Raw genomic sequence first — 26,614 nt, forward strand, 5'->3', positions numbered from 1 at the left:
TCGAAAGATAGTATTAGAGAAATGATATACGCATTGGGTAAAAAACTTACAGTTATTAAAAATTTAAAAATAGAAAATGCCTATTTTAGCAAATGTTTAGCTTTAAAAATTGTACCCAAAGGTATTAGATTTTTTAAGGTACCAATGGGGCAGGACCTAAACCGTGTAACTATTGTGGAGTTCAATAAACTGTTTGACAGTTTTGGTTTTGACTATATCAAATTATTAATGCAGAAAAATTATGTTAAATTGGCTTGTGCAATATCTGAAGTAGATAAACTAAATGTGGACATTATCAATAATGAAATGTTTAGTGAATGGAATGAATTGTATGACAAGCAGTTTTTAGATGCTAACCGTAAAGCTTCCATTATTTATGAGAGGAAACAAAGGAAGATAGCTCGTGACATTGATCAGTATGAGAATCAAAGGGCATATATTTGGCCAAAAAACAGCATGATTAATGAACATGACAGGGATGTACACAATGAACATAGGAATACAGAAGGAGATATGAATTTTCAAGGGGGCAGGTTTTACCCACCCTCAAAAAACACATATTCAACAAGGAACAGAAGAATGAGATGAGTAGATATGTGAAAAACATGCATGAAGTGGATATCACAAATACTGAACACGTTTATGAACCTATTGACCATGGTATTGAATATTCCCAGTTATTAGGCATAGAACACAATAATGAATTTAACAACACAGATAACCATCAGGAAGAGGTAGGTGGCATAGATGATACACAAGACAGTACTAAAATTATTTTTTCCAAACAAGGGTTCAATGTGTTCAATTACACCAACCTTGAGATAACCAAGGAATTTTTTAGTGTGTTCTCAAAAGGCATGAAATTCATTCCCACTGTCAGCTTCAATTTGGTGGACACTATTGTTGAAGTGAAATTATTTTGCAGGAGATTAAATTTAGCCATTCATTTTGGTGAAAGTAATGGAGAACATACCAATACGGTACCCCCATGTCTTAAGAAGAGAAGTACGTGTATACCCCCTAGCAATTTAAAAGTGACCAACTTTGAGAAAATGATTTGCAATGACATCTATAGTTTTAGAAATAATTACAAGGTTGACAAGAGCAACAATATAAGACCTGAGGGGAATTTGACAGAGGATGAATATAAGTGCTTATGGAAGTTCGTGAAAAATAAAGAGGTTAGGTTAATGAAACCAGACAAAGGGGGGGGGGATTGTATTTAACAACATGGATTACATTAACGAAATATATCACATTTTGCATCAATCAGGAAATTACGATGCAATTTCACTCAATGAGATTAATATAGGTTATAGGCGTATTGATTTAGCATTAGAGAAATATATGTTGGACAATAGGATCAGCTTAGATACATATGATTTTTTAAAGGTGGAATACCCTATATTAGCCACAATTGTTGGGATTCCCAAAGTCCATAAAAACCTTAGACACCCTCCTTTTAGGCCTATTATATCAGGAAGCAAAGCTAAAACATTTCCATTGGGTGTAGCTATAGATACATGGGTAAAACCTGTGTACAAAAATATCCCACATTTAACTAAAGATTCATGGACGTTTTTGGGCCAGTTAACATCCCAAGTATGGAAAAATAACCTTATTTTTATAACCATCGATGTAACTGATTTATTCTCCTGTATCCCTAGGGATCTGGGTTTAGAGTATTTTAGTAGTAGCCTGAGGAAATGCTCCAGTTTGAGTTGGGACAAAATATGCCTCATTACAGACATGATGGGGCTGGTCTTAGACCACAATTACATTCAGTTTGAAAATGAGTTTTTCAAACAAACAAAGGGTGTTGCAATGGGAGCAGCATGCGCTCCCATATTCGCAAATCTGGTCATGCTTGAATGGGAATCAGAATATCTGTTCAAATCTGAACATTACCAGCACATTGTTCATTACACTAGATTCTTAGATGACCTGTTTGTGTTATGGGATGGACCGATTGATAAGATCTCTGATTTTATTAGTTATATTAACAATGCAACAGAATTTCTTAAGTTTACACATTCCATCAGTACCAGTGGCATTGCATATTTGGACACTTATATAAGCCAAGGGGATAATGGGTTTATATCCAGCATTTATAGGAAAGAGACTTTCTCGAATGACTACTTGGTTTACAGTAGTAATCACCCTTCCCATGTGTTCAAAAACATTTTCAAAGGACAATGCATCAGGGCTGCTCGAATGTCCTCCACTAGGGAGATTATGTTAAAAGAAATGGAACTTATTAAATCTATGTTCATTATCAGGGGGTATCCAGCCAACCTTTTGACTGATACGGTTAAGTATGTTATTAGTGAATGGGGCAAAAAGTACACGTCTCTATTGGGGAATTTTGGTAGTGCACACCCCACACCAGCCAGTAACACCGGAGATGAATACAGCTGAAGGGTATGTGTATTAATGTATTCGCCCTCAGTCCACTACATTGAAAATTTCATCAAAGATAGATGGAATCAGGTTATACGTAATGATGAATTAACACAGATGTTGGGTATGCATCTTAAAATTGTATACAAAACAGGTCTCAATATAAAGAAGTTGTTGGAATCCAAAGGAATCAGGAAGAAAGGAGAAAATTCATCCACTAAAAAATGTGGAGCGTGTAACCAATGTAAATTTATCAATGCGGATAGAGGATGTAAGTTGGAAAATTCCAATAGAACATATGTATACAGCAGACATGGTAATTGCAACACCAAATTTGTGGTATATTTAGCTACTTGTGTGGCATGCAACGCATACTAAATTGGCAAGACAGAGAGACAATTCAAATGACGCATTTATGAACACCTATATAGTATTAGAAATCAGGACAACAAGAATGCCTTATCTCGGCACATAATGCACAACAATGATAGACATTATTTTAAATTTAACATCATTGATACCGTAGGACCATCACCGTATGGTGGAAATATTAAGGCCCTATTGGCAATGAAAGAGAGCAGGTGGCAGATATATGTTGATGCCACCAGCTACCCAGGCATTAATGATTTTATTAGTATTAAACCATATCTCATTATGTCCAAATAGTTTAACAACCTGTACTATGATTCAACAAAACATTTAACAAATCACCATATAGAAAAGTTTAGAGAATATGTGTTATCATAAACAGATTATTTTATAATCATTAATTATTCAACAATACACTTCAACCAAACATCCTTTTTTAAAAAAATTTTTTTTTAAAAAATTTTCTTAATTCTTGAATGTAAGTTATGAGGCATGTTTTAAATATATTTAAATATATACAAATATATACAAATCATGATACACTAAGTACTAAACGTAAAACATGCCATCATATTTTAAATATTTTACATATTTTAATTACATATTATGATATATTAATGAGGTATACACAACCCAAACAAATGTGTAATGGAGTGTGTATATGTTGCACACATGCCATGTCAAAGGCAACACACAGGTGTAGATGAATATGTATGTCTGTCAGTGGCACAAATGGAATGTACATGAAATTAGTGTTGATACACATACATACATTAGTGAGATGTAATAATATGTTCAGAAATGTAACCATGCAACATAATAAGTATAGCAGGTTGTGCACATGGATGTGAAACAAACTACACTGGTTAACACACAAGTATAATGAGAACAAGGATGCATTGCAAGCATTATCCAGCAACTTGGGTGCACATGTCCTGCATTGTACAATGCCCATATATGTGGGACATGTTCACTGGGTCAAATTAATACATGGCAATGATCAGTATTTTTAACAAAGGTAAACATATCTGCATAAAATAATAGTGAAATAAGAAGGTGGGAAAGAGGTGAACAACCTGGGCCCACATCAGGGTAAAACAGGATAAGGTAAATTGGCACAATGCAAATGCTTGTGTACAGCACACAGGGTGCTGTAGGAGCCACACAGACATAGATTTAACCGAATAGAAAATGTAAGTCAAATGGACCAATGGATTGCTGATGTTCACAGAGCTGGACATGTATAAAACACAAACACAGTTATGTGCAATCATGTCACATCAACACGCATAGGCAAGCAAGCTAAAATTTAAAAGCACATACACATATACTGTCATGCAAATGTGAAATAAAGAAACGCAGGTGTATGTCAACCACCCTGGTCATTATGTAGCAAAGGACACTACTGCGAACATCATTACAGCACATCAGCAGTAAATCACTGAATGCTCACATATTAAAGGTACATTTGTGTGTCAGTACGTATCCAACTATGTACATACATATGTACAGTTATTTAATGTGTACAACTTCTAGGCAGTATAATAGATTAAACTCTCAAATATGACCAGCCTAGACTGCACGCCATTAAATCTACACATCAGAAACTAGGCTCCCTTTATTGGATCAATGGATTTCTTACAGATACTGTAAGAAAAACTCTAACCACCACCTTCTTATTGCCAACTCTCTTATATGCCACTCCTATCCTAGCAAACTCAATATTCAAAGAAAGAAACTTGCCTCCTGCTACAATAAAATAGCTAAATTTGCTACCAATCTTCCTCATAGGAACCACCATTATCATAGCTTAAAGCAATTAAATTGACTTGAACTACACAACTACCTAACATATTCACAACTAACTACAGCACACAAACTCATTCATCATCCAGAAAAATGCCCTACACTACAAAACTTATTACTGCCCTACTGTCCAGCAAGGAACCTCCATTCTAGTAACAAATTCTTAGTATTCACAAATAGTTTAAATAATGTTGCAGGAGAATCGCCCTGATCCCAATACATTGCAAGACTCTGGAATAGTATCCCCACACAAATAAAACCCTCCAACAAACTCAGTAGTTTTAAACCACTGCTTAAACAACATCTTAACCAGTCCTAGTCATGCACATGTTCATCACCAAGTTAAGACGTTGTGTTTACCATATGATACTCTCCAAATACTCTGCTTAAACAGAATACTCTCACTGAAATGACAAAACAATTTTTATGCATAACTGCTGCCTATACAATCCACTGAGTTGCATGTGGGCTTTTTTTTAGTAACTTATACTGCTGTAAAAGCTTAGAATGTATTAACATAACTACTGTTTGTGTATAAATGTAAATAGAAATGTAAGTACTCTGGATTTAACTGGAACTTAGTATAATGCAATGAAAGCAAATGTAGCTTTTCTCCCCATACCTCTGGTGAAAATGGTATTACCCAGTCGGACTTACCTGGTAAGCAAAAATAAATGAATAAATATTTATGGAAGGTGTACACCATTGTCACTATGTAATAGGTGTGTAAATGCTGCATATAACAAACATGGAATAATGTACTGCAAAAGAATGTGCTATCTGTAACATTGTGTACAGATTAATGTTACATTGCTGTTTGATGCAGTCAGAAAAGGAGGACTCCACATAGACAAGATATACCTGTATATGATCCCACATGGCATTAGTATTGTCAAACCATGACACAATACTACATCATGACAGTAGGACATCATGACAACTGTCATCCAAAACACATGTGGACTGACATGTCTTTATGTTGCACATACCTGATATGGAGAAACACAATTCCAAGGCATATCACACTGTTAGTGATGGAGTTTGTCAGTCACCCCAGTAACACACATGTATACAGGTTACCTCTTGCAGCACTATCTGCAGGTTAACTGCCACAATACATGGACAGTTGCATGTGGTGCGGAAAGTTTAACGTGTTAATGTGTGTCATGCATGCAATGAAACCAAAGTAAATATTACATGACAATAACATATAAGCATGACAGATGCATGGTATGTATGCACTAGAGTGCATATACAGTCCAGTCAGTGACATGGTAGTCACCATGTTGGCAGCATTACACAAGTGGAGCACACAGACAATACTTACTGACCGGAGAGACCAGGCTGATGGAAGGACCCCATCATGTCCCTCATCTGTATTCAGAACACATCAGTCATGACCTCCCAGATTTTCTCCCGATAATCATCTCTATCCTGGTGGTGTGAATGTCCCCTCTGATGTCTTTGGCAGAGGTGGAGTAAGGTTCCTTGGCATTGTTATCATCATCATCACCACCACCATCCTTGGAAGATTCTGGCAGTGGCCTCATATGTGCTTACTGTCATCTTCAGATTGGAGAACATCCACAGGTCCCATGCTTTTAATGATTAATTGCAAAACACAACAGAAAAGAAAAGCAAATGTCTATCATGCAGAACAGTCTTGTGAATATCATAGCACAACACAATATGATTATAATGACAACTTACACAGGGAATGACGCACATACTTTATGGACAGAATAAGCTACGGCCCTATATGTAATGGTCCAAAAAAGGATAACAGTATTATTTTCTGAATGATTCTATATGCTTAGACACACACAAACACACACAGGTCATTAGCTTTGTAAAAATGTATGAATGCTCAGATCAACATATTGTACTGTCTGCATTCAATGATTTATATGTGCTGCCACAAAGTGTCATTATTAAAAAGAAGAGAAAGGGATCTGACAATATTGTGGACAATAGGAAAGCCATATGACAAACATCTGAGACAGGCAGCATGATATTTGGTTGAACACACATCAATATAATGAGTACAACACTAAAAATGCGATATGCTCAGTAAACACAACTGCTGACATATAAGAATTTAATATATCTGTTACTAACAGTATTGTATGTGTACAATTGTATGCATTATTTACCAAAGCAATTAGCAAACAGTGGCTTGAAAAATCAAACTTTGTGAATATATTTGCTGATACTGAACTGCTGCAATCAAATGGGTATCTGCTCAAGTGTCAGTCAACCTAGGCTGCAAATGTGTTTCTACAAAAAATTCTAAAGGGTTGGAGACAGATGCAACACCAATGTTGAACTGCACAGTGTGCTGAAAATGAACTGCAGCAATCAAATATGTATCTGAGCAAGTGCCAGTCAACCTAGGCTATAACTGTGTTTCTACAAAAACACCCAAGGTGTCTAAGGCAGATGTAATACCAATGTTGAACCGAAGGGTATGCCACAGACTATGCAAATAGCAGTGCAAACACTGACACAGCAGACATTCATTCACTCTGTGAATAGGCAGGCTATGCAAAACAGTTCAATCACCAAAACACACAGCCAGACATACAAGTGTGCCAAACCATGCATCATAAGCACTAGTAAAAGCAATTAGACTTGTATGTAAAACATCCCCCTGTGTGACTATTGTTGCCACCTTTTGTTGTGGCCAAACCTTGACCAACAAAGCACATCCCCTTGCACTTCCCTAACACAACCCATCCACTCCCCTCTCCCTGCCCACTTCTCACCCATTTGTGACATCATAGGCTCATCAGGGGAAGGAGGAACATGCTCTTTTCATGGATTGTAACACAGGCACATAGTGTTAGCAATACTTTTCTTAAATAAACTCTAATAGTCAGTCTGTTTTTTTTTAAACAGAATACCAAAGTTTGAAACTGTGTTTTCTGGACTACCAGACAATCAATTTGATTTCTAAACAGTCTGGGAAAAAAAGGGATAAGTGGTAACCTTATGTGCGACATATATACCAACATGACTGTTATTTAGATTGTAGAGTACATTTCAATGTGTCTTGAAATAATGGCTCAATAATACATAAAATATCAACATTGTTAGATTTTATTTGCAGTTGTAAGCACAGCTACCATCTGATGATTTCATTTACCTTATTGATGCATGATGGGTATTACTGCATTCTAATCAATATACATGTAAACAGGGAAAAATGCATTTCAATTCATAAGCTAGATAATGTAATACATATACCTCTCTCCCTCCTCTGATCCTCAAGCCTGTGCATCCTCTCAATGTATGTCGTTCTATTCAGACTGTGAGCATCCTCGCCTGAAATCAAAAAATAAAATGTATGAATAAAGTATTCCTCAAATAACACTGATATGCATTTCTCACCACAATTTGTGGACATATCTTTCTGAAGAACATTAGATAATCACAATACACAGTTTCTATTTTTACATTCAGGTGTTAACATCTTTGAACACAGATTGGAGGACATGAGATTCAAACCTGCAACCACATTCTATATCCAAACACTAATCTTGAGAACTACCAACTGACCTAATGCATCTCAACTAAAAAAAAGCACATTTTCCACACAAACAGTGAAAAGACTTTATGCTACGGCATCATCTGGATGGGGGATGGTCTACAAATAATGATCTTGGCTTAAGATTGGAAAGTATGAACATGTGCTACTCATGTAGCTAAACAGTTGGAAAATTACATTCATGTTATTACTGTGTTCAGTAACATTAATGGTAATAGAGAGCATACATTCCTCTGGCAGTGTGACAGTGTCATGTAGCATACAGCTTCAGTGAACAGAGTCATACATGTTGTACATTAAGGACACAGTAAGGTATGTATGAGGACAATGATATTCCTTGATAAATTGCACATCACAAGGAAAATACATACACCTTCCCTTTTCATTTCAACTGTTAGTCTGCCCATCCCACTCCCTCAAAATTTGAGGATGATATTTTTCTACTATTGACTTTAATATTTCATGAGAAAACAGACCTTCATAGCATTTGAACAAAGTATACAATATTAACCAAAAAAAAAAACTGCTCAGACATGTAACAGGATTTAGCAAGATGTACTGCCCCCATAGTTAAATAGCGGATGTAAAAGGAATGTTACAGATATGTTCGACAAGTAACTCAGTTATTCACCACTACACTCAAAATATATGTTAATATCAATAAGTGCAATATGCTTCTATAAATAAATGCTATGGGTATATTACAGCAAGATAACAGTTTGAGATATATGTGTCCCTCTCTGGGTTTGACCACACAGCACACCAAGATGTAGACATGTTGACCTAATTCCTTATGATCTGAGCTACCAGATAGCACTTGCTATTTTTAAAAAAACAGGTACTGCTTTACAAACCCTGTTATCACAACATGATGGATTATGACCATATTTGTAGAACTTCAAAGCCTGTATCAGTGAGTCATTGCCATGCACAACATAAACAATAATATACAATATTTCAATATGTTTTTTCCAAAAAAATGCTATGGGAGAAGTTAAGGGGTACAGATATATGTTTCCCCTTTGTGAATTGGAACCCACAGCATGCCAAACTTTATAACTCTGCCCTAATGCTTTACAGGTTGAGATAGTATTCAGCAAGGTTTCATTTTAGAAAACAGGTGCTTTTAGAACTCCTGTGAAAAATGGATGAATGCAGAAAATGGAAACAAATAACAGCTAACAATGCATAACTAAAAACATGTGTATAAGCAGTCAGTAAGGCATTACTTTTTAAATTCAATAAACATGTATGTGTAAGTGTTTAGGGGGAATGATGTAACAAAGTTATATACGTGTTTTTATTCCAAAGTATAACAGTGTATTAGCTGATATTGTCAGATTACAAAGGAAAACTATGAAGTGCGCAGTCATCCACTGCCTTGGAGCTATAGGTGTCTGTGATGCACAAGGACAATGGCTATGTCAAATTATGTAGTTAGATGTTGTAAACCATATGTACATATATGGATATTATACACATTATTAAATAAATTAGCAACATGGGAATCAAAAATAGTTAACTGGACTGTATTTACCAAGTCCACTTAATTATCCTATGCACTAATTATCACAGCAGCTAATACTTGGTTATAAAAACATCTATTTGACATATACAGGACAGAAAAATATCTGTAAAGTCTGTAGCAATGCTCAGGTATATATAAATATTGATACTTACTGTAGGAATCTACGGGTTAATACCACACCTCAGTGACCCTCTTTCAAAGCTCTTCCACATCCCTCCAGTGCAGGTCTTCATAATGGTGACAAATCTGCACTCCAGTGCGGTAGATCCCCATCCTCCATCAATGCTCCCCGTGATCCAGTTCCACATGCTGCAATCTGGCGTACATGGACAACAACTAAGTTGAAAGTAAAATCTCCTCTGATGGTGCTCATCTCCCTGCTTTTATTCTTAGAACACCTCCCTCCTTTCAAAAGGAACATTATTATAAACATATACATACTATGACCAACTTCAATCCTCAGACATTTACCAACTTACTGAAAAACATGAACCAGAGCATCCTAAAATATCTACCTCTAGATGATGCAATGAATTACTTAAATACAGTATTTCTAGAAATCCTATACAGCCTTGCACCCCCACAAGTAAAAGAATCAAAACTAACCATGCCCCATGGCTAACTAAACAAACAGAATAACTAATGCTTCATACAGACAAAACCTGGAAACAATGGCTAAAAAGCAAAAATCCTCCTCCAGACCTCTTGAACTTCAAGCAGCTTCACAACCAAGTAAAAAGACAAGTAATCAAAGATAAAAGGGACTATTATCTAACACTTCTATCCAATCATGAGCAAAACCCTAAAATATTCTGAACACCCATAATGTCTCTCCTAAACCCGGGCACTAATAGCAATCCATGTTCATAACCAGATAAAACTCCAGTCGAAATAGCCAATCTCTTTAACTCTCACTTTATTAATACTATATCACACATCACCGTCAACTTTCCCCAACCTCACTGTGACACAATCTCAAATATTTCCAGACCACCAAAACTCCCTTCCCATCCACTCTTCTTCCTCCTCCTCCTCACTTAATTCACATAATATAGCAATCCATCCTGCACCCACATTTACACTCAACACCATTCCAACAACTACTATAAAAAGACTCCCCTTAACCTTAAACCCAGCTGTAATGCAGTTGAGAATCTACCTGCAGATATCTAAAACTCACTGGTGATGCTATCGCCTACACTATCAGTATACTAGTCAGCAGATTCATCCTTGAATCCTATCTCCCAAAAATTTGGAAAAGAGTATTTATTCTACCCCTCCATAAAGGCTGCAACCCATTCTCTCCCCCATCTCTCATCTCCTTGAGAAATGCACACATATACAACCAGATTCTACCTCCTACACAACATGGTTTCAGACTTTATCACAGTACTATGACTGCCTTGATATCCTTTCTGGACATAGTCAACAAAGCACGAGACTCAGGCAAAATTGTCTCTTCCCTATTTCTAGACTTATCTAAGGCTTTTGATACAGTCTCTCACCCATTACTTCTAAATCATATCAACAAATGGTGCCTGTTACCTATCAGATAGATAACAGGCAGTTAAATGGAAGAACTCCCTCTCTTAATATCTTAACAACTCTACTGATGTTCCTCAAGGCTCAATATTAGGACCCCTCATCTTTAGCATCTTTATTAATACTCTCCAGTCTTCTTTCAGTCAGTTCTCTCTAATACAATACTCTGATAACTCTAGTATTATCTGCTCTGCTGATGTCATGTCTGATCTGCAACATATCACTCAACCGGCCTTTACCTCTGTAGAGTCTTGGCTCAGTAACAATCATCTGTCACTTAATCCAAACAAAACCAAGCTGATTATATTTACCCCAAGCAAAAACTCCCCATAAACAAGACCCAGTTTAGCATACTCTCCCAAAGCAAAACAATAATTGAAGTTGTTAATTACACTAAACTACTAGGAGTAATTACAGATGAATAGCTAAGATCTGGCATCCACATATAGCATAATGTTAACAAAACACACAAAAAGCTAGGGATTCTTTACAGGCGCAATCACTTTCTCAGCCCCTCCACTAAAGAAACCCTTGCTACCAGTTATCTGCTTTCCTCTCATTTATGGTGCCCCATTACTTACTAACTTACAATCCTCCCTAAAAACCAAGCTTGAAATGTGTTATTACAAAGTCGCCAAGTTTGCTACAAATGCTAAGCATTCTTCCCATCACTGCACAGCATTGCACTCCTTTAAATGGCTTGAACTCCTGCACTATCTCTCTTATCTGCAATTAACAACTGCACATAAATTAATTTACAAATCTTTAGTTTGTCCTGCCATTACCTCTTTATTTAGCAACTATCTACCTAAAAGGTCTCTCAGGTCTGAAAATCAACACCTCTTGCAGGTGCACAAGCCTAACTTGCCAGCCAGCCTGCTTCTTTATACTTTTTCTGTAGCCAAGGCCTGGAATGCCCATTTGCAATTAGATCTAATCAAAACCTGGCATGTTTCAAAACTTCTTTACAAGACTACTTTTTTCTATCTGGATCTTCACCTGCACCAATCCTCAGCCTTTTAGAACCTGACTTTCCCTACTTCTTTAATCTAGTCTTATTTATATTCTCTTTTTTCTGTAATGACCAGTACCTATATAAAGTTTTGAGTAACCTATCTATCTTTATGGCTGAAGTGTTATATATATGTGAGCCTTTTTACATACGACTTCTCTCACTCTGTATTATAAGTTTGTAGTAATGTAACAAATTGCCAAATCATGTTTTACCATCACTTTAACTAATTGTTAATTACTTGTCTATGTTCATGTTTTTGTCGAACTTGGCAAATGTTAAATTCTGTTCTATGTTTATGCTTTTTATGGAGCTTTTCTCCCTGGGCTTCCATCAAATGTGGGCTCTTACTCGCCCAGTGGACTATCCCAGTAAACAAATGTCAATAAATAAATAAATCTGGGTCATTTCCTCATCGGTTCATTTGGGCACACAAACACGTCTCAGCCTCCTCAAAGTGGCCATTATGATTCTCAGGTTGAAGAAGTCTGAAAAATACAGAAAAAGAGAAATGCTACATCAAAATCAGCAATTGGAAGCGGCACTGATGTCATGTTATCAGATCATTGGAAGATAACAGGCATGTGCTACACATGGTACCATTCATCAATACCTGTTGGGTGGTTATGTGCTACACTTGGGTGTTTTGGCACATAAAGACAATTTACATTGAAGTGCAAGAATAGGATTCCAAAAACATGAATTTTAATGAACTTCGTTAGTTATGTATGATGCAAATGGTACTTAAAGGTGGGTGCTCACAAGGTGCACTTTGATTCTGTGATTCAGAGTGAAAGGTATATTGGCAGTCACTACCATTTCTGTTTTGGTGACTAGTAGATCTCTTAAAGTTAGTTATTTCAAAAGGTACATGTTTAAATTAATATTTACCCAAAATGTTATCTTTAACAGAAGTTGTTCTGAGTTACTGGAGTGATGTTGTCTTGAACTTTATGCACACAGGTGGTGTTCTTCTAAATAGTTTATTTCAGTCTCATATGCTCTTTTATAGACAAACTTCCACTGCAAAAGTTAACAGTATATGAAGGGTGATTTATTGATCATCCACAATTCTTACTGGTAATTCCTGCATTCTGTTGTGTAACTATGGGAAGCTACAGATTCCAACACTATCTGTATCAAGTATGTGATGTTGATTTTAAGGATATTTCTTAATTCGTGTTTCCTAACAAAACTGTTAAAAAATGTGCTGTTGCTGTTACAGATATGTCTTCAATGATGATTCTTGACAAAGACATTATCAGTACTTGCTCAGTAGACTAAGGATCCATACTGTCTGTGGCCTGGCTACGGATCCTGAAGTTTACTCATGCATTCCATAAGTTCTTCAAATTGTTATTTGTTGTAGTATTTGCATGTGACATGCAAGCAGACCCATGTGGCATAATGCTGCTGTCTTTGGACCTCCATGCAATGTATATGCATTGTTAGGGGTTAAAAGTTGCTGGTTCATTGTCAGGGGTGCTAATCCCACTCACAAACTGTAAAGATATTACAAGTTATGTTGATTTTACCTATGAAGGCATTGATGTCACTTGTAATATGTCACATTAGTATTCATCACACACAGTGTTATGCAGACAATTTCATTGCACTGGAATGCATACTATTAATGTTGACATATGCTGTTCATAGACTGACATGCATAAATGGGCTCAAACATGAGTATTATCATGTGTGTATCACTGTCTTCAGATGGCCAACTGTCCCAGGGGTGACAACTTCTCCTCCCAGGAAAATGACATCACAATTAATGCTCTCTTACACCATTCAAATGATACTGCTTGGAGAAATGAAATCTGGACAGACCTCATCAACCTAATCAATGCAAATGGAGGCCACAACCAATTCCGTTAGGCCTGTAAATGATGCTACTCAGACATGATCCTTCTTGCAGCCAACAGAATGACATGTAATGAGAGATCAAGGAATGCCACCAGTGGTGGATCACTACTGACCTCTCTGATGACATCACAATATTTCTATCCTCACTGCATACAACAAGAGAGTGATGCACCCCAGGTGGTGAGACTGAAGCTGGAGTTTCAAGACAAACATGTATGCCTTTATTTCCACTACAGGGCACTGAATTGAGACAATTACTTCATATTGCTGTAACATGCATATTCATGCATTGCTATTTTTGATTTACAGCAGCAGATTTGTGCCATGCATATGCATCCACACAGGGTTAGGATGATGAATGTAAGTCTAATTACATGCATTAATATAACTGAGTTACAGACAGAGCAGTCCAAACAACATTTGTAATGCTGTTTGCATTAACATTCACAGGCCCATATACTTCAGGACTAATCCAGGGATCAGCAGTTGAGTGTTTCTATATTGTTACTGTAAACACTATCTTCTTAGTGCCTCAACCTCATTTCATAGCACTGCTGTTTATTGTTATATGGTTGTTTCTCTCCCATTGTACAGTACAGGTACATTCAGTGGAGGGGCAAGCCGTGCATTTTCAAGTGCAGATAGACCAGTTATGTTACAGCAAAATTGTTATAGCTTTCAACAATGAGTAGCACATGTGATACCTGACATTTTTGTAAATATTTGTCAATATAGGCCCATCTGGTGTACAGTTGCAACATCCATCAGGTGAGTATTTTCAGCCCATATTACTGCATTGTATATGTGATGCTGTCAGTATTCTTTTTCTAAATACATGACTGTGTAGTCTTTCTCTTTATTTTCCCATTTTAGGATCCCGAGTACAATCCACAACCTCTCCTCAGCAAGTGTCTGTCAGTAGTATACTATCAAGCATGTTTCATACTTGTCATTGCTGTTAATTCTGTAGTTGACTTCCATTAATACTGTGTCCTTCTTACCATTCCCAGGTCAGTCTGCATCAATGTCCTCAAGTGCACATACGAGTAGCATGTGTATGTCACACATTCTGCATGTTTTAAATGTGTCCATCTGATTAATGGTGTTACTGATGTGAACAGTGATGCTGTTTTTTTCCTACACTAGCTGAAGTTCATCCTTGTTCAACACCACCATCTTCTGATGACTTTTTGCCAGGAGAGTTTTTTTTTTAATGCATCACATATGTCGTGTATGTTAGCCCTGTAAACAGATTATATAGTTATTTTATGTAGATTCTGTGAAACATGCATGTAGTAGACCACAAGTGAGATCATTATTATTTGTAACATTGCAGTGAGATATACATGCCATATGTATTTGATGTTATCCATCATGTGATGTAGGCATATTGTCCAGATCTGTGTATTTGTATCTTGTAGCATATCAACTATCTGTATCATCAAGCAGCCCATCCAGCAATCATGATGTTCTTCAAGATGTGTCTCAGCATGGTAATATGGCCCCTGGCACAGAAGACCTTGAGTTGTTTGGAGAGTGCTCCATGAGTTTGACAGTGATATTGCAGTATATATTGCTTCATATGTGGAGATCCACTTGTGTAGCCATTCAGATAATGCTGCCACAGTGGATTTTGAACAGGGTGAGGCCATTGACCAACACACTACAGCTGAGAGCACTGCTGCTGGCAGTAACACACAACAACCAGGAAAAGGGCATTGCAGTAGACACAGGTGAGCAGATGTGCATCGGCAGGTGTCAGAAGGTGTCCACCTCCTGCTGCGGGGAAATGAACAGTCACAGCAATGGCATCATTCAGACATCTATGCACTTAGCCTGTACTACAGATCGTATGGTACACCAGCTACATGTCATGCATGAAGGACAAGAGTGTAAACACCATGAGATTATGGCTGCATTGTGCAACACCTGCAAAGGGTTTTACATCAGGAAAACTGAGAGAGCTCTTAAATGCAGAATATATGAACATTTATATGAAATCAAGAATAAAAAAGAGATGAATGCCCTTTTTAGACATAGCCGGTATTGTAATGGATACACTGGGTTTAAGTTTGGCATTGTTGATACAGTCAGCCTGGATGTGAGGGGAGGAGATTGGAAAAATCTTTTATGTAAAAAGGAATTAATGCGGCAACTTAGGTTGCCTGCAAACTTCTCCCCAGGTTTAAATGACCATATATCCATATTCCCAGTGTTGAAAGAAAGGGGAAATCAAATTACATAGGTTTAAAGTAGATGTTTCAATGAATTTATTACTTTAATACTATAGATCATTTATTCTCTTTAAGGAATATTTTTATACAATATATTGATATGACACAGGTGAACTTTTCAAAGGAGGACTGTTTAACATAAAGAATATTTATGTATGTTCTTAGAGAATTATTTAGAAATGATTTATATTTTTTCATAGAATTTTAATGAACATGACACTTTAAAAACAGTTTTTTGACTAATTAATTAATTAATTAATTGGATGACTTTTAGCAACTGTGTGAGCAGTATTTAAACATATAGAAGTTGTTGGACTGGTTGTTCTGATGAAGTCATACTTTTTGATGAAAGCTCTTAACATGATCACTTGTGGATGTTTTTATTCATTTTTTATTAAAACAAAGTAACTTATAGTCCTTTTGGTGCTTTTTCTGGTTCTTGGTTATATTTTTGCACCAACACACCAATTTGTTGTTACCATACAGTGATACAACAATCTGAGTGTGTATGCATACTCGTGTCAGTTGTGCACTGAGTTGATGATCCTTGTTTTGATACATTTGCATATGATAATGATGGAATATGTTATGATTATGCTATGTGTGATGCTCAGTGTATACATCTAGTGGGTACTTGCCATTAGATGCAATTTGTACTGCTGAGGTAGGGCAACCATCAATGTTCAATATGTATACTCATGTACATGTGGCTTGTCATGACTCAAATATTTGGGTCAGATGCTGCCATGTTGCCTGGACCTGCCCTTGTGGTCACACCCTATGTTGCCCACACCTGTGACTTCTGTCCCCATGTCCTCCTGCTCCTCTTCCAATATCTGTAGGATGTCCTTTTCAGACATTTGATGTTCTTGGGCTAGTTCACCCACACCTGTAGTTGGAAGACTACCATGTGTTTTGGTTAGTATGTTGTGCAGCATGGCACACACTGTTATCATCATTGCTGCATTTACAGATGTGTATTGCAGTGCACCCCAGATCTATCCAGACATCAAAACCTAGCTTTCAACACACCAAACACATGCCTATGGTGTTTCCATTTGTTGCATGTGTGCTTTTGTAGGGGTCATTGCAGGGTTTGATGACTCACAATATGGGGTCATTAGCCACAGTTTGAGTGGATAACCACTGTCACCTATTGTAAGGTATAAAACACTTTTGGTCAGAATGGAGCTGTGCTCGTGTACTTACCTAGTAGTATTCTCTCAAGAATTTCACCTTGCTGGAATGCAGCCTTGAGTCCACTTTCCCTCCATATGCAGCATCATGGGCAATTCCAGGGTGTGCTGCCATGATGTTTGTTATGCTGCCATCTCCTGCACACATAACTTGGCCAGCTCTTTCTGTTTATGTATAGGTTTACTTCAGGATGTACTGGTTTCTTGATATGTATGTGTATGCAATCTTTTACACCGAGTACATGTTGGAAGTTTGCTATATTATAAAACTGGTACATTCCAGTTATCCTCTCCATGGAGGTGAATGGAAAGTGTATGCTGTCATCTACCTTGCTGTACATTGCTTCCAGGAATTTTGCCATGATACAACTGGCAGCTATCTGTGATACTCACAAGGCATCTCCTACATATCTCTGGAATATCCCAGATGCAAGCACAACCAGGCTGAGACACTTTGGTTTCAAGGGTGATGGGGTTTCCTCACAGGGTCTGCACAGACATGTGTGGGATAAACATGCCACAGACAGCCTGCACCAGTTGTCTGTCTAGACGGTGTCTGTCAATTATTTGCTGGTCTGACAACTGGTTTAGTTGAAGCCTTGCTCTGACTATAGCTCACTGCTCCCAAGGACACACAGCCTCATTTATGGCTTACATCAATGCAGCCTGTTGCAGTATATTAATGGCAGGTTGCATTTTTATATATTTTTTATATTTTGAAACATATTTTGCCGTAATTAATAGTATTTACTTGAATTCCTTGGTGTTTGGAAAGTATGCATCAAGGATGGTAGAAATGGTGTCAGCATGACTGTTTCTCACATTTGAGTTGCATTGTGTGCACATGATATGTTTTGGAATCAGACTGGCATGCACAGAACCCTTATTATCTTACTCTGAATACTAAAGTACTCAGTCTACCTCCAGCATGACTTCTGGAATCATGTCCACACTAGGTGCACTGAAGTCTTCCTTCAGCATGCTGTGCTGTCAGCAAATAGCTTCCATGAGCTTTAAAGAATCTGGCCCTATATGTAGGATCTATCCATTTAAATATAACTTTAAAGGATGCTACTTTAGCATAAGTATCTATATTTGAAAATGTATACCTCCTGAATCCCAATAGCTAATATAATGCTGAAGGGCTGTTCTAGGTTTCTTGGGAAATCAAAGAAAATTTAACAGCAGTTTATTAATTTTATTTATCTGTATTTTGCTTGAAGAAGAGATTATACAAAGGACTTTTAGAAATAGAATGATTTGTATTAATTGTAGCCTATCTTCAAAGGGAATTATTAATTTAATCCATTTATGAGTTAGTTTCATTATAGATTCTAATATTTTCTCATAGTTTAAGTTATTTGTTTCTTCTGGTGTTTCATTCTCATAAGTATGTTAAAGATGGAATTTCATTTTGTATAATATTTTATTGTTTATTTGTAAATTTCTCTTCTTATTCAAGAATAAATATTCTGATTTCAAATTGTTAAAGTTTAGGACTGAATACTTTTGGTATTGTTTTATAATATGGCTTTGTTCTTTTAATGATTTTTGAGAGGTTATTTATGGATAACATTATGTCATCTGCAAATAATATTATTTTAGAATTATAATTTTTAGTAATTTCTGTGCCTTTAATTTTAGAATTGGTTCAAATTGATATTGCTAAAATATCTATATCTTAGGCAAATAAATTAAGCTATAATAGACATCTTTGTTTAGTCCCCCTAGATAAGAAGATAGCTTTCTGAAGTAAATGGGCCTAGTTTAACATTTTCTTTGTTATTTTATAAATGTTTATTAAAAGAGAGATAAACTGTGGAGGGAAATCAAATTGTTGCAATGTTTTAAATAAATAATCCAAGTTAAGGTCATCAAAAAGTTTTTGATATTTAGTTTAATGAGTAAAGCTTCTTCCTTTTTATTTTTTATAATGTCTATAAGTGTAATTATTCTATTGACATTATCACGTGTCTTTTATATATAAAACTAGTCTGAGCTGTATTAATAATTTGGGATAGGGGTTCTTTTAACTTAGCTGTTAACATGGACATTAATACCTTATAATCAATATTCTGAAGTGAACTAGTCCTGTAAGAGGAGCATAGTTGATGTTTTATTTTCTTTTAATATTGGGGTTATTAAAGAATATTTCTATGATAGAGAAATCATTTCAGTTTTTTTAAATTTCTATAAGAATTTTGGGGAAGAAATAAGATTATCTGGAGGTAAAATGTTAGATATTTTAGCTATTATTCCATCAATACCAAGTGCTTTGCTAAATTTAAGTTGCTTGATTTTATTAGTGGCTTCTTTTAAAGTGATTTAAGTAAATTTTATTTTCATTTAGATGGGATTTTCTTTATGCATGGATATTCAAAACCTAAAGTAGTAACAGTTTCTCTTTTTTGGATTCTCAACTTAAGGTTGAGTAGTGTTGTTCAGATATAGCCAAGATTTCTTCAATATCAGTGTAGTTTATTATATTATTTTCATCATTCTTTATCAGTAGAATATGATTAGATCTAGATTGTATTTTCATTCTTTTAGTTAGATTGTGCATGTGTTTTGGTGACATAGCACGAGAAGCAATTTTTATTTTTTCTAGTGCCACTTTTTGTCTTATGTGACTGGAGTTTTGAGAGTTTTTGTTTAGATCTTCTATTGGTACTTTTGTAGCTTTATCATTGTCTTTATAACTAGCTTTTGCTTTTTGAAGTTCAAATTAAATGTTTAATAATTCTTCTTTCCAATCTTCCCTATCAGTGCTAGTTTGGGTGCCATAATTATACGAGTAGTGAATATGAATTAATAGGTTCATAGATTAGTAATAAGCTAACTGCCCTTGCAAGCCATTTTAAGCCTAGCGAATTATCTCTTGTGAGACTCAAACCCTGCACCTTGTGTTTGTAAGGCAAACACCTTAACCATTAGGCCACCCTCCCAACCCTAATAATTTTATATCTCTTGCACCAAATGTATCTTTTAGATTAAGGGATTCAATCTGTTTTTTTAAGCTCCTTAGCTGTGGAACTTCAGCTTAGGTTGCTATTTCCACTAGTATCTGAGTTATTTAGTATGCAGTTGAAATCACCACTTATTATTAGGCTACTATTAATATTCTTAATAATAATAATACATAGGAATTTTTTTTCACTAAATTAACATCTATCACAGGGAACCAATGAAAGTTTACAAGAATGCATTATCTATTGCTGTATTTATAACAAAAGAGAATTCAAGCCATCCTGATCTTCATATTTATATATATAACCTGAGGTATGTTATTTTTCCAAATTATCATGACTCATCTTCTTCTGCTGTTGAAAGTAGATTGAGCTAACATTGTATATTTATTTGGATTTCAAATGGGTTTTTTTCTGAATGTTTAAACTGTTTCCTGGAGAAATATGACTTGCGTTTTATTGATGGTAAGATATTTTAACAGGTTTCCCCTTTTCTTTGGATTGTTTATTCCATTAACATTTAAAGATCATGTGCATAATCGTTAAATGTATTTTTCTGTAAATACTTCCTCTGCTGTTGTATAACTGCAGTCTTATCTTATATTGGGTTTGTAATGTCATTTGATTATCTTCCATTTATTTTTAAAGATATTTTTATTGTTTTTGAGAAGTAGCAGCATCTTTCATTCCATCTAACTGCTCAGTGCTTCTTAAAGGAAGTATATTGTTTGTTGATGTTGTGAATTCATGTAGGTGTCTCAAGGCATAGTTTCTAAACACAGGAACAGTGGTAGTTAAAATATTTTCACTGATTTTGGTTTATATCTGTAGGTATTGTAATGTTTTTGTAAAGTAATATTGCATTTTATCCTGTGAAAGTGATTGTAGTGTGAAATCAAGTGAAGTGTTAGCATTTTTTGACTTGGTGAGGGGGATTAACTGGATGTTTGCATCTTTTTTTCTGACGTCAACTGCTTGGGTTTCCTGCCAAGAGGATTACTGATTTTCCCAAATTGTTGTGTGTCCACTTTACTGTGTGCATTGTGTTTTTAAATGCACAGTGGAAGTATTTTAAAAGAAAAGTATTGAATGTATGTCAAATGATTGTGTAGATGTATTTCACATTTTCCACATTAAATGTTAATTTTAGCTTGTAATGTAATATGCATGCACTATACAAATAATCACATAAACCATCTGTGGTTGAAATGGTGCTAAGTTTGCAGATCCACACTAATGAGTTCAATAGTTTTATTATGAAAATTTATTGTGGCTTTTGATAGACCATTAGGAAGTCTTTCAAATCATACGTATTCCTGTTATGTAGCTATATGCATCTGTTCTTCAGTGTCATATCTGTGTCTTGTCATTGTCTTCCAGAGATAGAGGCATTGTTAAATAGGCTAAAAAAGAAGAGAACAAGATGCCATTTGTTGATAATAATGTGAAAACTATATATACAAAAAAGAGTTTACAGCTGTGGGCATGTCACAATAGAAAAAGTTAAACACTGATATTAGGGAATAGCAGGGGTACATAATTTATATTGAATGTAGGGGGCCACGGTGGTGTAGCGGTTAGCATTGTCACCTCACAGCAAGAGGTTCTCCCATTCGATTATCGGCTGGAGCACCTTCTGTGTGGAGTCTGCATGTCCTCCCCGTGGTCGAGTGATGCTAAAAACATGCAGGTAGGTGCATGCGTGAATGGGTGTTGGGCTGGCAACTCGGCACCGTAAAAATCCACTGCCAATCATTAGCAGAACGCAGTTCCGCTGTGGCAACCCCTAACCGGGAAAAGCCGAAAGACATTAGTTTTATTGCCATTTATCTTTTTTATGTAAGTGTCATGGTTACCAGGAGACACACATGTTTCTATAGTATGATAAGTGCTGTTTTCTAATGATAGTAAGATGGCCATGAGGTTGACATTATTGTCATGCTTAGTTTATATTATGTTATAGTGCAGTATATGAAATTAGAAGTCACTTTTCTATAGTTTTAATCTTGAATATGGGTACTCCTGTTTTAAAGTGTATTAGTAATAAGAAAAAAATGAACGTGGAATGCTGCATAGTCATTCTGCTGTATATGATCTTGATTAACCAAGTGCTAAGAATGGAAGGATTGTCTTTAAAATATTGAATGATGTAATGCTTCAGTAACAGAGTTTTCTGGTACATGTCAGCACAAAGAAGCTGATATGGACAGTTGGCTATCATACTAATGTCACAAACAAGTGGTTGTCGTTATACCACGTATGAAGCATTGTACAGAATCATGAATTATTGTGACTTTATGTCTTACTTATTTTCTGTCAGATTTTGTTATGTATATTGTGTATTACACTTTCACCTAAGTTATGTTGTGCAATATTTTCTGTGTACAATAACTGTTTTGATCATTGTAGGTGAACTTGCATTGCAGTGAGTAATGTCATTTTATTGTCCCCAATAAAGTAGTAATGTAATCTGTGTATATTGCATTCTAACTATATGTATAGATGTGCATGTATATATATATATATATATATATATATATATATATATATATATATATATATATATATATATAAATGATGGGCATAAAGCATGCTTCCACTTTACATAACATCATGTAAGTTCATAGGCAAGCACTAGGCTAGCTAGCCTTGTGGACCATTTTAAGCCTAGCTAATTTTCTTTTCCCTTAGTGAGAATCAAACCTTGTACTTCTTGCTTTTGAGTTAAACATCTTAACTGTTATACCAAACCCAGAACCAAATGAGTTGCCATCAGGGTAAGTGGATACAGACAGTTCCAAGTGTTACACACACACACACACACACACACACACACACACACACACACACACACACACACACACACACACACACATATTCATTTCTTATTTCATTTTATTTGTAAAGATTTTGTGTGGTGTGTTATGTCATCCCTTGCTTCTTGCTGAAAATATACTTTTTTCTTGCAATATTTTAGTAGTATTCTGAAGATGCTGACTTTGGAATATAATACATTAAGTGCATGTATGTTTAAATTTATTTTAGAAAAGTTTTGCATTTATAATATCACATATGTTTACGTTGCTTGTGTGCCTTTCCAACTACTGTGTGTTGATTACTGTGCTTTCTTTACTTTTGTGCAGATGTTCTTTGTGTTTCACTGTTGCAGTCATCACCTGTGGGTTATCCCTGCTGTGGTCGCCCTCAGCCGGCCCAAATACCAGAGTCATTGTTTCTGTGCACTGGCTGCTGTCGCCTGTAGTCTGACATCAGGTCATCAGTACTATAAAGCAAGGCAGCTGACGTCATTACATTAGTCTTTCTTGCCGTGGAGCCCGTAGCACAGGCAGTTTGCATGAGTGCCGTTCGGTCGCTACCAGAAGTCAAAATTCAGCAGAAATTGTCTAAAGCTAAGTACCCCGTTGGAGACCCTTTTTTCTTGCTCTAACCGACATCTGAAAAAGTTAACAATTGTCTCACCTGTGGAAAGCAGATCCCACACCAATACTTTCATTCCTACTGCATCACCGGTTTAGGCCCAGACCACGATGTCCCTCTTTGCCAATTCTGTGCCCTCTTTAATGTGAGAACCATTCACCGAAGAGCTCTTTTTGTAGACAATTATTTTTGTATTCCATCTACCAATTCCGATATGGCATCCATCAGCCAACAATCCCCCAATATTCTGAAAAAAATGTAAAGATCGAGACAGGCCACACGAGACTAAGCCTTCCAATGATGATACCACTTAGCAAGTCATCAGTTCTCTGGAATTCAGTGAGGTGCTTTCGCATCCCCTGATGCCCAACTCGCTCTCTATGCAGGCCTCTGCCGAGACCCTTTTGGAATCTGGTATGCCACAGAAATAAACTTTTCTTTTGAGCCTTTGGCTGTCTCTGCCTCGGTTCAGTCTGGAGCCATGATGCAGGCACTGGCTTCCGAGAAGGCCATTCGCACTACCAATTCTAGACAAAAAATGACATCTTCTTTTCCGACTATGGTTTCTCAGAGACCAATGGATTTTCTCAGGCCTCGGCGCCAGGCCACTCCTATGAAATCTGCTTCTAGCCACCATCTTGCTACTGCTCCCCCACAAACTCAAATGCTTAAAATGGAGGAGGATCTCATCTCCCTTATCTGAGGTGCTCAAATCCCCACCCCAAAAAGAAAAAGGATTCCTTCTCCAGAAATTATGACACACCAAGAATTCTGAAGAATCTGATTATTCTGCCTTTGAAAAGGAACAACAGCCCTTAATGGTTTATGAGGATTCAGATGCAGAGGAATCCATCCCCTCTGCCTCCCCTCCAGAGGACATTTCCTTCGGGGAAACCCTCCACTCCCTCAGGGACCATTTTCAATGGGAATCGCAGGACTACCCACAGTCAAAGAAACAACGTAGAGAGTTTCTGGACCTACCCCAGCACAGATCCCTGGCCATCCCTGTTATTCAACAAGTGGTGGATAATGTTTTCCTTGAATCCAGCTTAGCCCCTGATGCCCTGCCTCCTGCTCCACCTAAACCTGACAGGTACTACAGAGTACTGGATTCTCACAAATACCTGTACAGGAACTCTGCTGCAGACCTTGAGGTCATTACACAGGGTCCCAAAGGAGCTAAGGCTAGTTCTACCAAGAATCCTCTTCCTTCTGACAAAGACTCCAGAGCTCTGGACAGATGGGCTAAGAAAGTATACACCTCTGCAACCTTAGCTATCAGAGCACTCAATTGTCAGTTCCATATAATGTTATAATATCAACAATACACCTTGGAACAAATAAAGCAGAAGATTGCTGCCTCTCCTGACGGTGCCAACTCAAAAGAGCTAGCAGAATTACTTCACTCTGCTGGTCAAGTGGCCAAGCACTCATTACAATGTGGATATGATGCCCTAGAAGCCTCTAGCGGGGCAGTAGTGATAGGATCTGTTATTAGAAGATATACATGGCTGAAGGAACAACCTCTCCCTGATCATGTCAAGTCTAAACAAATTGATGCACCCCTAGATAAGGAACACCTGTTTGGGGAAAAAGCAGAAGAGGTACTTAAAATGATGGAAGACAAAGCAAAATCTATGCAAACAGTAAAATATTTCTTTCAAGTTCAACCACCCAGATTCAGCAGAAACTTCCACTCTAAGCACTGGGCCTTCACTGCACCCAGCAGACAGGGCCAAAGTAAGCCCCGCAGGGACAGGTCATCCACACCCCTATCTCAGGGCCAGCAAAGAAGCAAACAATGGACCACTTTCACCTCTAAGGCAGGGCTCTATGGTAAACACTTACAATGACTCTCCCTTCCCCCTCTGCCCTTCTTTCACTCATCTAAAATTAGGAGGAAGGATCACCCTCTTCAAGGGCAATAGGGTCTCTATAACCAAGGACCAATGGGTATTAAAAATCATTTCTCAGGGATACAGATTCTCCTTCAGCAAATTCCTATTTCCAAGAGGGTACCCAGACCTCCCCCCAAACCAGTGGGCAGAGGCATTAAAACAGGTAAAAACACTAATATCTCAGGGGGCAGTAGAACCTGTCCCTCCAGATCAAACAGGAAAAGGTTTTTACTCCAGACTATTCCTTGTTCCCAGAAAAGATGGCACTTGGTGCCCCATCCTGGATCTATCCAAACTGAACACCTCTTTGGTGGTCCCCAGATTCAAAATGCTAACCTTGCAGCAGCTCCTGGCTATGCTCACACAAAATGCCTGGCTGGTAACACTAGACCTAAAAGATCCCCACCTCCACATCCCTTCGGGGAATCGTGTAGAAAATTCCTGCACTTCAGAGCAGGCTATCAGCACTTTCAGTTCTCTGCACTGTCCTTTGGCTTATCTACTGCTCCCAGAGTTTTCACCAAATGCTTGGCCCCGGCTATAGCATTCTGCAGACAGGGAAATATACAGACTTACCCTTACCTGGATGACTGCCAAAGTTGCTCCAGGATCTTCTCTTTGTCAAAAAAATCCTAACTTCCCTAGGGTTTACCATCAATGAGAAAAAAATCAAAGCAAAACCCCATCAGGAAAATTGTTTTCCTGGAAACTGTGCTAGACACAGAAACCCTAATTGACTTCCTATCCCCAGAAAAGCAGAGCTTCCTGCCTCTGTACTTCACCCAGCTGGCTTCCAGAAGTCACCTCACTGT

The sequence above is a fragment of the Protopterus annectens genome, chromosome 2.part0 (genome assembly GCF_019279795.1).
Source record: "Protopterus annectens isolate FY-2018-M chromosome 2.part0, PAN1.0, whole genome shotgun sequence".
Lineage (NCBI taxonomy): Eukaryota > Metazoa > Chordata > Ceratodontiformes > Protopteridae > Protopterus > Protopterus annectens.